Genomic DNA, 7,312 nt, shown 5'->3' with positions numbered 1-7,312 from the left:
TTAGCACATCTACCAGCTCATCAATGTCCATGGAAGCAAAAGGCTGCACCTGCCTTTAACTGAGACAGATAAACTGCAGGCAAGCCAAATTCCTAGGCATGCCTGCACATGTCTGTGCAGAGCTATAGTCTCTCTTGGTGATCTCATTTAAACATAGTCAAAATTATTAAAAAATGCTGCTATATGGATATGACAATTCGTGCAAATAAAATTGTCATATATTTTATCGTTATGTACTGTTAAGATACTCTTCTAAGAAGTTTTTAAAAACACACAAGCCAGCGACAGGGATTGCAACACAATGTTGAAACCACCTGGACAAAGGAGGGAGGACTCCATTCACAAGCATTCACTGAGACACTGCTGCTGGGCCGGGTGCTGAGCACAGGGCTGGGCACACAGAGATGCTTTTGTTCTTGCTGAGCTCCCACTGAGCCAAAGCCTGGCCTGCCCCTCCTCTGGCCATGCTGGAGAGGGGCTGGGGCTGCGGGGGAGCTTGGGAGGGGACACAGCCAGGACAGGTGACCCCCACTGACCCTGGGGATACCCCAGACCATAGGGCAGGCATCACGCTCATGGTATAAAGTGGGGGGAACAAGGAGGAAGGGGGGACATTTGGAGTGATGGCTTTTCTCTTCCTAGGTAACACTCTAGGCTGGAGGGGGCCCTGTCTCACCAGTGGGCAGGGTCAGCACCAAAGACACAGACACCAACTGAAGGAATTGTGTCATTTATATCATGCACAGCTGCAAAGAATTACAAAAGGATAAGCTCAGCAAAGCACATCATCATTAGCAAAGCATTACAAAAGAAGCTCAGCAATGCATCCAGTCATTGCTACCAGAGATTGCCTGGAGTGATTAAGGAAAGATCCATCACCAGTTAGCCTCAGGCTTTACCATCATCCACAGCCACACATCAGCTGGGGGAAGCCAAGGACTGGAGAGCCACTCCCAGACACTGGGAATTCCTGCAGGTGCCTCCACCTCTGCAGGCAATGAGGCTCCAGCCCCAAAGCTGTGAGAGGACCCAGCTTTTACACTGTTAAACAAACAAGCTGGCATCACTGCCACTGCGAGAACATCTGCTTTCATTCTCCTGACTGCTTTCTCCCAAAGCCTGGCCAGGGCTGAAGGAGGAACCAAGGGAGTTGACTTTGATCCTTCACCCCCAAACAAGGCCAGATGGGGCCTTATCTGTTTCTAAATACAGAAAGATAAATCCATGTTTTATCAAGGAACACATGCATTGATCCTGTTGTTAATCATGCTTCCTTAATGAGTGGATACAAATACAACATTTGCTTGGAAGGTTCATCTAGAGGTGAGCTTTGCCTCAGGGCCTGTTCAGGCCCTGATCACAACCTGTTCAGGCCTTGGTACTTTGATCGGTCCTGAGACCTACAATCAACTACAACCTTTGTAATAATTCTTTCGGTAACACAGTTTAGATTTAGGTATTAGGCATAAAGGCATCTCTTCTTGTTCTACAATTAAGTGCAGTTTAACTTCATTACTCAGAGCTATTCACGTTCCTTTTAAAACATGCCTAAATAGTTGCTATTCTCTGTTATTTATCAAATGCCTCTCTTTTCTTGAGACTGTCTCTTTTAAGAAAGGTCCCAATACTCCACTTCCCAGCACAAAGTGTCACAGCAACTCACCAAGTGCACACACTGCAATGATGACAGGCCCTGCCACCAATGCATTTCACAGCAGCCTCTAATTTGGCAGCCATGAAGCCAATCCCACCAAGAAGAATTTTCTTCTTTCTGCTACTCTTCTACTGCTCTTTCTGTCAAGGTGATTCCTGACTGTTGGCCTTCAAACCCATCACTGCTAGCAGTGCAACATCCCCGTGCCCTGATAGCCCAGGTTCCTCCTTGGCCAGCAAGCAGATAATCCAAGGCCATGCGGTTCTCTGGAGTCCCCATTTGTGTTTGTTGGAGCTCATAGATGTGCTAATGGGCATTTCAACAGTATCATTTACTACCTCTTCTAATAATCCATTCAGCTCATTCATGTCAACTCCACGGGATGGGGCAGCGCACATGGGGCACAGGGTGAACCAGAATCCTTTGCTTTCGGAAACCCAAGGCACTCTTTGGGTGGAAAATGTTCTCTGGGCCCTAAGTCTTCCGTGTGGTCGTTGCTGAAGGACCCTAAATGGGGGCCCTGCAGCTGGGAGCGGTGTGACACTGACACTGACCAGCTGCAGCACCCCAAGTTCTACTGAAATTGGGAGTGATGGTAAAGCACAGAAATCTTCTGACACTGTAGCCTCTATAACTGTAACAGGGTTTGGTTTCTCCTGAGGGGAAATCTGAGTGAATCCTGTCACACTGATCGTTGTATTCCCATGTCCCACAGCACAGGTTTCTGTAACTGTCCCTTCACTGACTCCGTTACGAGGCAGAGCCCATTGACAGAGTTCTGGCCACCCCACAGGGTGGGCCCTCCAAGGGAACCCCATTCCTCCAAGCTTCAGCTGAGAACATACCCAGCAATTAGTGACTGTGTGCTTTGGCTACCTTGGTCTTTACATTTTCAAAACATTTTGATGACTGATGCCTTGGTGAAACTCTGGAGGTGTTTTGGCAAACGTCAGTAGTACTTTAGTGACACCGTTCTTCATTCTTTTTGCTCAATGTCATTCAGGTTAGGAACAATAATTCTGTTGTCCATGGAGCTGGCAACTTTTTAATTCCAGAATAATGCCCCCAAGGTCCTTTAGTGTTCAGTTTTACCATGTTTTCTGTGGGTAACAAGGCTTGGTGGGGCTCTTTCCCTTTTGGCTGGAAGAGGGCCAGGACCTCTGCTTAAAGAAAAAAAAAGGAAAAAGAAAAAAAATACATTAGATGAATTGTAAAAGATACAAATAAAATCCAAGTGTTAGTGAAACAACTTCTGTAACTTTGCATTAAGAGGTAAATGATCTTTTTAAAAAGAGAACTCACTTATTTACATTGTAAATGTGTTGATGGCATGGATCCATCTTACTGACCTCAACAGCCTTTTTTACAGTTTTTGGGGTTTGTTTCCAACATTCTTTTTTTTAAATTGTGGTCGAAGCAATAGGAAATTGATTGGGGCCCTTCCAGCTCCAGGCAGGACTGGGAATCTCAACTCTGTCAAACCCCAAATCCTTTAGAAGATGACATTCCTTCTCACTCTGGGAATGAGCTGCACATTCCCTCTGAAATTGTCAGGGGTTTCTTACGGATGAAAAATCCCACTTACGGCTTTTTGCTCTGCTTTGGAAGTGGGAAGGGCAATTCTCCATCCATCAGCTCCAGACTGCACTGCCTCAGGAACACGGCTCACTTGCCAGCTTTGGCCCACTCATGGCACTTCTAGAGGAGGAAGAAAGTGCAACTGCACAATTCCAGCCAAAAAGAAATGAAGAATGAATAGTGGAGATCCAGGCGTTCCTGCGGAGATCCAGGGGTTCAGCTGGGACTATGGGGAGTTTGGGTCCTTGCCAATTGGATGTGTGTTCCCAGCTGCAATCTCCTGGCCTGCAAGGGAGTCTCACTCACCTGCCAAAGCAGAAAGCTCAGGCACTGTGCTCCAACGGGCTCGTCTGATGCAAAGCTGTCAGAGCACTGTGAGGGCAGAGCCAGCCCAGCTGTGCCCGGGGCAGAGCCCAGCAGAGCCCTGGCAGAGCCCAGAGCAGCCTCAGCACCCGCAGAGCCAGGCTGCAAGGAGAGAAACCAGATAGCGCCCGTCAGCTGAAGGCTGCTGTCCCCTTGTCCCAGCTGCCCACAGAGCCCAGGCCATGCTGGCCGTGCCCAGAGCTGTGCCCAGAGCTGCCCATCACTGCTGCCTTTGGGAGCAGAGCAGGAGGGCAGGACATTCCCAGCCTGCAGCCAGCCACGGCACATCCAGCCCCTCAGCAGCTGCCCAGAGCAGGAGCCTCCTTGTGCTTGTTGCCGTCTCCCAAAAGCTCTGATCCCACCATGCCAAGCAGACGGGGACTCACCTCACGCCATCCTCTGCTGGGAGAAAAGCTGGTCCCAAACGATGTCCTCAGCCTTCTCCAAGGGCACGGCCCATCCACGCTGCAGCTGCTCCCAGGCACTTCCCAATCCCAACTGGACCTTACATAGAACGCTTCCTCTAGAAAAACAAACAACAAACTGTTGAAAAGAGATTAGAGACAAGGGGAAACAAGAAAAAAACTCTTATCTCTGTCAGAGGTCTGAGGAAGGCCCAACCCCTACATGCTAGGGAAAATCCCACCCATGGAGGAGAGAAGGCCACACTTTCTCTCTTCCCTCCTGCACTGCCCCCCAAAATAACGGTGATCCCAAAGCAAACAAGGGCAGTGGAGCAGCCCAAGCCCTTCCTTGCCTGCAAAGCAAAGCAGCCCCTGCACAGGTTCTGGAGTCCCACCTCTGCTCCCGCCATGGGGGTTTCTCTGTGCCGGGCTGGCTGCCCCAGCCCCAGCCCCAGCCTCAGCCCAGGCCATGCTGGGTGCTGGGGGCTGTTGGCAGGGCCAGGAGCCAACTCCCATCTTGTATCCACCCCAGCCCACGCCCCCAGCCCTGCCAAAAAGCAGCTGGGCAGCGACTGAAGTTGCATCTGCTCCAGCAAAGGGAGAAACTTTTGTTCCCAGCCAGTCTGAGCAATGCCCAAATCTGGGAGCATTTCCCCGGCTGTGGACTCATCTGCGAATTCGCTGTGGAGCCTGGCTTTGAAGACGGTGCCACAAGTCCATCATCTTCAGCTGCCAGTGGCCAGGTTGAGGAAGAGGTGTCATCCTTGATGTTGTCGTCGCTGTCTCCAGCAGCAGCAGCAGCCCCGCCTGGTACAGCTTCTCCAAGGACTCCTTCTCCTTCCCTGGGGGTCAGACCAGGCTGTCAGGGTTCTGCCCAGGGCCCCAGCTGTCAGGGAAGCAGGACAAGCAAAACCAGCTCGGATGGCAGCCACCAGTGCTGGGCAGAGCAGCTCAGCTCCAGCACAAGGGCTGCGTGTTCCCACCCAACAATCCCAGTGCATTGGTACAGGCAGGGAAAAAAGTCTGGGTTTCCTTGCTTCTGATTGCCAGGGCATGTGTGGACCTGTAACTTACCAGGGCCCTGGAGCAAAGTGTGCATGTGGCTCTCTCCCTTTTTCTATGGCAGGTGAATATCCTGTATCCAAGGATCACAGAACAGGTCTTCTAATGAAGGTCTGTCCAAGAAGTGCATGGATAAACACCACCTGATAAGATCTTGGCACTCTGGGCAGAGAAACCAGAAACCACCGGTCAGCTAGAGAAGGCTCCTGTCTGCTTTGCCCCACTCTTCCCATGCCCAGGCCATGCTGCTTTTGTGTTCAGAGCTGTGTCTAAACTTTCCCATCAATTCCCTGTTGTGGAGGAGAGCAGGACATGTGGCACCTCCTCAGCGGCTGCCAGAGCGAGATGCTCACGAGCTGCTGCTGTCTCCCAGCACTGGTATTCCCCCGTGGCCAGAGATGAGGATCCACCTGGAGAGAGCCGCTGTGGCAGCGAGAGCTGATGGTCCCAGCTGATCTTCCGGCCCCTCCTGAAAGGGTGCTGCCCGCAGACCATCTGGTGCAGCAGGATGCCCAGGGACCAGATCGTTGCTGCCTCGCCATGGTACCAGCCCAAGTGGGTCCATTCTGGGGGGCTGTATGACAGTGTTCCTATGGAATACAGATGGAGTTCATCAGGGGGATGCTGCTGCTTCCAGAGCCTGGCCCCAGCATCCCTGGGCGTGCAGGGGCCGCCCCAGTGGCACACCGGGCGACTGCTGCACTCTCGCCAGCACCTGGGACTTGTGTACAAACTCAGGGCTGGACAAGAAGCCACTGGTGTTGGAAGAGGGCAGCAGAAGCCCCGGCAAGGCCTGACCGTGACATGCAAAGCAAAAACCCACTCAGGGCTGGGGGAAAAATCATCTCCTTATCCTCCCTGCCTGCAGTGCCCTAAAAATATTATGAAGCCAAGGCAAACAAGGTGAGTGGAGCAGCCCAAGCCCTTCCTCTCACCTGCACACCAAACTGGCTGGTGCACTGGTTCTGGCTCCCTCCTATGCTACCCCCACCCACGGGTGCTTTTGTCGGGCTGGCTGCTGCTGCTCCAACCCCAGCCCCAGGCAGAGTGGTGGGCAAAGGCTGCCAGTGGGGCTGGAAGATGCCTCCCCACCCAGCCCCGCTCAAAAGCAACTCAGGGGAAGGCTCAGTACCCTGACTGGCAGCAAAAGGGAGGATCCTCGCTGCCACACCCAGCTTGGCCTGTGAGATGTTGGGCCATGAGATGGCGGGACCGGGAGCACACCCCTGCCCAGGCTCACCTGCAAAGTGAGTGTAGGCTGTGTCTTGCAGGTAGGTGCCACAGCCAAAGTCGATCAATTTTGCCTGGCCAGTGGCCAGGTCAACCAGGATGTTCTCTGGTTTGATGTCGCGGTGCAGGACCCCTCGGCTGGTGCAGTGCCGCACGGCCTCCAGCACCTGGCGGAACAGCTGCCGTGCCACCTCTTCAGACAGGAACCTCCGTGCCCGAATGAAATGCAGGAGGTCCTGAGACCGCTCCGGCCGCTCCAGCACCATCACGATGTTGTTGGGGAGCTCAAGCCACTCCAGCAGCTGGACCACACCAGGGAAGCCAGTGGACACCTTGTCCAGCAGCACGATCTCCAGGGGTGCGCTGGTGCCATCGGGCTGCGGGAGGACCACGGTGCCACAAGTGGGACTGATGTCGTGCCAGGGCTGGGGAACCCCTCAGCCAGCCCGGGATGCTCTGCGCCCTGCACTGGCCCCACGCCCGCTCCCCATCGAGGGGTCCTGGTGGCTTCCCCCATGCCGGGCCTCGCCTCATCCCCGCCCGGCACGGCCCGGCTGTTCCCGCTGGCCCCGCTCACTCACCAGCTCGTCCCAGTGCCGGACGCGGTTCCGTGGCACCCTTTTGATGGCCACCTGCAAACCAAAGGCACCACCGGGTTCAGCTCGCCGCCCGCTCTGCTGAGCCCCATCCTCCTCCTCCCTCCTCCTCCTCCTGCTCCGCCTCCTCCTCTGCCTCCTCCTCCTTCTCTTCCTCCTCCTCCTCCTCCTCCTCCTTCTCTTCTTCCTCCTCCTCCTTCTCTTCCTCCTCCATCCCCCTCCTCCTCCTCCTCCTCCTGCGCCCGCCGCCGGCCCCGCCGCTCACCGGGGCACCATCCGAGAGCCGCGTGGCTGCGAAGACGCTGCCGAAGCCGCCGCACCCCAGCAGCGAACCCACTCGGTAGCGCTGCTGCAGCGCCTCCTGCGCCTTCCCTGCGGGCGGGACGCGGCTGTCAGCGCTCGGCCCGGGGCCAGGAGCGGCCCCC

General features: G+C 54.3%; 1 long non-coding RNA gene across 1 annotated transcript; it reads right to left on the bottom strand.

Moving 5' to 3' along the window:
* Positions 1 to 714: 714 nt before the first annotated feature.
* Positions 715 to 3,363, bottom strand: LOC140681322 (uncharacterized). Its single transcript, XR_012052512.1, has 2 exons — positions 3,240 to 3,363; positions 715 to 2,814 (listed from the first exon to the last, which is right to left on the bottom strand). It is a non-coding gene; the product is annotated as an uncharacterized lncRNA (long non-coding RNA).
* Between the last annotated feature and the right edge of the window lie 3,949 nt (positions 3,364 to 7,312).

This window comes from Taeniopygia guttata, chromosome 34, assembly GCF_048771995.1.
Source record: "Taeniopygia guttata chromosome 34, bTaeGut7.mat, whole genome shotgun sequence".
Lineage (NCBI taxonomy): Eukaryota > Metazoa > Chordata > Aves > Passeriformes > Estrildidae > Taeniopygia > Taeniopygia guttata.
The sequence above is the reverse complement of the archived record's forward strand: the minus strand, read 5'-3'. Positions and strand labels throughout refer to the sequence as shown.